The sequence below is a fragment of the Pteropus medius genome, unplaced genomic scaffold (genome assembly GCF_902729225.1).
Source record: "Pteropus medius unplaced genomic scaffold, Ma_sr-lr_union100, whole genome shotgun sequence".
Taxonomy (NCBI): Eukaryota; Metazoa; Chordata; class Mammalia; order Chiroptera; family Pteropodidae; genus Pteropus; species Pteropus medius.
The window spans coordinates 1-5,112 of NW_024343234.1; the positions used below are offsets into that span (position 1 = coordinate 1).

Consider the following 5,112-nt stretch of genomic DNA (forward strand, 5'->3'; position numbering starts at 1 on the left):
GTAAGAACCAGACGCAGGCAGGAAGTTCTTACGTAAGAAAATAAAAAAAATCTCCGGAAAGGAACGAGTTTCCCCTCTGACGTTGACTGAAGTATATGTTCTGCTACCATATGAAAAAAAAAAAAAGTGCTCATTAGTGAATAAAAAAGGGGGAAAAATGTCATTTCAAAAGCCCGACCTGAGTTCCCGGGCACGCGATGCGTCCGCGTTCACAGAGAAGCGGTCACTGGCACACAGTCGCCCTGCGGCTCTACTCAGACGAGTTTCTTGTCTTTTCATGTCTGTGGCCCATGCCAGAGGCGTGGGGAGGTGGAGGGAGGGCCGATCACAGAACGTCCACGCCGCCTACTTCCCCGGCTGCAGCACGGCCAGCGGATGTCCCTCCCCCTGCAAAGGCCACCTGGGATTTCCAGCCAGCTCACGAACAAAGCGGTCCGTGTTTCAGAAGGAGCCGCTGCCATCCGTCTTGTGTCAGGAAACACTCAGCACAGAAAAACAGACGTCTCGTGTGGGCGCCCGAGGGCATCCCGGCCGCTCGCTGGGAGACGTCACTTGGCCTGTCTGCATTTTCTTGTTCCTTTGAACAGGGAGATCAGCCTCTGAGAGCTGCCGGTCACGGCCAGTGGGTCCTTGTCCGCTGGCCAGGCAAAGTCTGTCTCTCAGAGTCACAGCAGCCAACGTCCCCACCTCGCTGACCTCCGGCTGGCCCAGCCGTGACGGCGCGCTCACCCAGGTAACAGGAGCTGGCTTTTCTGGGGCGCGTAGGGACATCTGGGGACAGTGGGCGGCTGCCGCGGGCGACACTCTGTCTGTCACACGGTCCACACCGCGTCTTCTGGCAGATGCTTTAGAAGAGAAGCATCTTAGACATGAAAAGCGAACGTGTCCGTGACACATCTGGCCCTCGTGGTCTCTGAAAGGAACGCACGGTGACGTGCCCTGGACAGGGTGGGTGCACGGAGCAGAAGCACCCCAGGCTCTTACGGGTTTCAGAGCGTGTGGCCTGTGCCCTCCTGGAGGTTTAAAGAGCAGCCTGGGTTTGGGAACGTGGCCCAGCGTCCGCGCGGGGCCTGGGGGACGGGGCGCCCACGGACCGGCCGACGCCTCGTCTTTTGGCAAAGACGCAGACCCGGCCTTCGCTGTGGCAGGGTCGGGGAGGGCGGTGAGAATAAGTAAGACCTTCGCTGTCGCCACGGCTGAGGCTGATGACACGGTGTCTTGGGACCGTCATCTCTGTGCGGCCGTTAGATCCGCAGAGTCCTTTCCATCTGGTGACAAGTGCGTGTCCTGGAACGACCCCTCCCCCGGCGTCCGGGCCCCGGCCCCAGACCCCACGCCTGTGCTGTCTGCCATTTTTCTGTATTTATCTTGTGGAACATTTCATCTGGGACCCAGCAGCCAATCCGAAGCAAAGCCCGCAGAATGTCCAGGCGTAAAGGGCTGAATCCATTGGAATCAGAACCCAGGCTCCTTTCGTGCAGCTAAATAGATAGGATTTATCGTTGGAGAGGCAGAGGCCAACGATTGATGAGCCGAAGCCTCACGTGACCTTTCCATGATGATGGTCACAGAGAAAGACCCAACTCTACCCCAAATGATATAATGAGGATAACCAGGCACATTCCCTGGAAAAATCAGAAGCAGCCTGTAATACGCTTTGGCTAAATAAAAATTAATTAAAGTAGGTACAAAGGAAAAATTATATGTATATAGGATATTATAGAATTATATGATCGGCAAACTACGTGTGTCTTGCGTATTGGATAGCGTGTAATATGTTGTATCCTGCATAATCTATATAGGATACACACCGCGCAGGACGGCCAACACCCTCCGAGGGTCCTCCTTGAGGTGCGTAAGGGGACAGCCCTGTGACATGTAGCTACGTTTTCCCCAGCCACATGGGGGTTCACCAGGAGGGCTGGCACCCCTCAGTCTTGGTTCCCGTGAACATGTCCCAGCTACAGATGCGATGGCCACACACGGCCAACCACATGAAGCTGTCCCGTGGGGCCTTCTCCTGCCCAGTTTGTGCCCTGTCCCAGCTACACGCACGGCCGTCGGGGAGGTCAGAAGCTGCTCGTCCGGTCCAGGCTGCTGACAGCACAGCTTCAGAAGGTGTCAGAAGTCACGCACGATGGTCAGGGAGTTTGGAAATGACGCCCCCAGGGCTGACGTGCAGAGACCACCAAGGTCAAGGACACGGCATAGGCTGGCTCGGAAGGCAAGTGGGCACGTCTCCTCTGTCCAGCGGCCCACGTCACCGCACGTACAGCCAGCCAGGATCAGGGTGAACCTTCCCGACGACCCGCTCGGGTGGCAGAGGGTGACACCCACAAGACGGCCACCTCTGTTCCTGGCTCAGAAGCCCACCCACCATGGACGCCAACACCTCCTCAAAGTGAGCAGAGCTTCCAGGTCACCCCATCTGCAGGGCGGTCACTGTCCCCCAGACACACAGAGCCGGCTTCGGTCACGTTCACGTACTGCCCTCCCGGCCACGGGCAAGCCGACCGGAAGGAGCGTTTAACCACGCCCGGTGTCACCCAGCCATCTGCTGACATTCTGCCTCTGTTGCGTTTCTAGGGAAACAGAAGTAGAAAATGAACCCACGTTCCAATTCGCACACAGAAGCAGCTTGGGACATTGTGCCGATGAGCAAATATACACGTTTTTTTTTTTTCCTGGGTTCAGCTGACTTTATTAGGTCCAAGTACAGCTACAGGTGCCGATGTGGCCGACGTGGTGGTCACTGACGCTGCCCGTGTCGCCCTCCACCCTCTCTGTCCATTTATAATACACCGGACGTCAGCAACATGCGGTCCGTCCGCACGGTGGAATATTATTCAGCCCTGAAAAGGACGGGAACTCTGACAGACGCCACGTGCATGAACGTGGAGGTCACGCTGCAGAGCGACATCAGCCAGTCCTAAAAGGACAAACGCAGTGTGATTCTCAAATCCGTAGAGGCAGGAATTAAAACGCGGGGGGTGCCCGGGGCTGGGGGAGGGGCTGGGGCGTTGCCGTTGCACGGGGACAGAGCTTCCGTTTTGCAAGATCGGACAAAAAATTCTGGACAGGGTGGTGGGGAGGGTGGCACCGTGACGTGAAACTCGTGAGCGCCACCAAACCGGACCTATGCGCATGGTCGAGGCGCTGAATCGAGGGACGCTCCTCACTCGGTTTGGCCTTTTCTTGCTTTTATAGTTGTGCCTTGTATATCAGGGATCGGAAATCTATAGTCTGGGGCACACCCCGTACGTACGTTTTTGTAGACAGAGCTTCCTCGGAAGGCAGCGGCACCGCGGCGTCCGAGCGGGATGGACAGCTGCGTTCGCGACACGGAGCGGAGCCGGGAAGCGGCGGCGTTGAGCAGACCCGAGGCGGAAAAGCCCCACATATCGACCCTGTAGCCCTTGGGAGACACGGCTCGTTCACTCCCATCGTGCTGTTCAGCCCTCCTGGAGCGTTTCTGGTCCCGTAGAGCAAACTTCTCTGAGCTTTTAGTAGCTGTGTCCACGTCTGATTGATCAGATCATCGTGGACTTTACTATTTCACTCGGGGAGTGAGTTTGTTTTCCGCTGCCTATGTGGTCACGACCCTTTTTATTTGTTCCAGGAAGACAAAGCAAACAGACGAGATGCTACGCCCGGAACACCCTCGGTAAGATGGGCCTCCGTGCCGTCCCGGGCCCCGGTTCCGGCCCCCCTTCCCTCGGGCCGCTTTGTCAGGAGGCATCAGTGACCGAGCGGTCTCCCTCTGTGGGTCACGGATCTTGTGTCCAGGCTTGCGACTCATGAGCAATAGAGCTGAGCCAGGGTCCCCTACCCTGGGTGTGACCCACGCAGCAGCAGAAGGAACCCCATTTCGCTCTTCCCAATCCACGTAGACCCCAAGCCCGCCCCCCGCCTACGGAGGCCTCTCATCTTCCCAGGATGCCACGTTAGACACGTTCCTTTGAGCCCCAGACCCTGGGGACCGGAACGTTATTGTCCTGCTGCTCGTGGGCACACCCAGCCTGCCATCCATAACACTACGGGCTGCTTTTAAGCGAAATGAAAAAATAAACCCAATGCTTAAGAGATGAACTCAAGGTTTTCTGCGGTGGCATGATAACACCACCAACGTCCAGCTGCAGAAGCCACGCGAGTGACAGAGAAGGCAGGACGAAGCATCGTTTTGCTAGCTTCTCTTTCAGGAGCTGGCTGGCCGTGACCCTCGGCGTCATCCTGGGCTGGGAGCCTTCGGCGGGGAGCGATTTATGGGGCTCCCGCCCCAACATCGTCCTCATGCTGGCGGACGATCTGGGCATCGGAGACATCGGCTGCTATGGGAACAGCACCCTAAGGCAAGGAGTCGAGGCCCAAACCTGACCAGATTTCTAGACAACGCATCATGCGAACACCCCTAACCCTGCCTCGGCCTCACAACGGCGTGAAGCCAAGTTCAAATTCACTCCACATATCCATTCGCGATCGTTTGGTTTTTAAGTGTGCTGCCCAGCAGCACCGTCCGCGACAGGCAACGTTTTTAAAATCCTACTTGTCCCTTAGCCAAAGGCCAAAGCGACCTGATCCCACCCCCAAACCTCTGTCCACCAAGCTGAACCCATGCACGGCGTCAACACTCGCTGGTGGAAAGCTGTAACCGAGACGGACGAGCCCAGGTCCTCGTCATCCCGAGATAGGACGTGCCCGCCTGTCATAGCGAGTCCCTCCATGTTAGGACCAGCCCCTCAGCTCACCCACATCCTCACGGTCCTCGGACACCCAGCTCGGGCAGCACCGTGAAGCTGTGTCCCAGTCCCCTCCTGATGGGCCACCGACAATGTGTCGGTGCCTTAAGCTCACGTCTTTCGATGGAGACTGTGAGCCCCGACTGAGCAGGCACCTTGGCCCCTCGGTCCTGCATTTCCCACGGCTCCGTCCGAGCCCCAATAGCGCGCTGCAGACGCTTAGTCAATACGGTCCCATCGACTTGTTTCCCCGACACTTCAGAAGACACTGAGAATTCTTTCCGATCGACCTTTGCTCACCTTCTAAAAACACCTGACAGATTCAACGATGACAGGCACATTTTTTTTTTTTATGGAAAACGCTGTGTGTGTGTGT

At 56.9% G+C, this 5,112-nt stretch overlaps 1 long non-coding RNA gene across 1 annotated transcript; it reads left to right on the forward strand.

The window, feature by feature from the left end:
* Positions 1 to 37: 37 nt before the first annotated feature.
* On the forward strand, positions 38 to 4,345 carry LOC120606257 (uncharacterized). Its single transcript, XR_005653850.1, has 3 exons — positions 38 to 733; positions 3,620 to 3,664; positions 4,188 to 4,345. It is a non-coding gene; the product is annotated as an uncharacterized LOC120606257 (long non-coding RNA).
* The last annotated feature ends 767 nt before the right edge of the window (positions 4,346 to 5,112 follow it).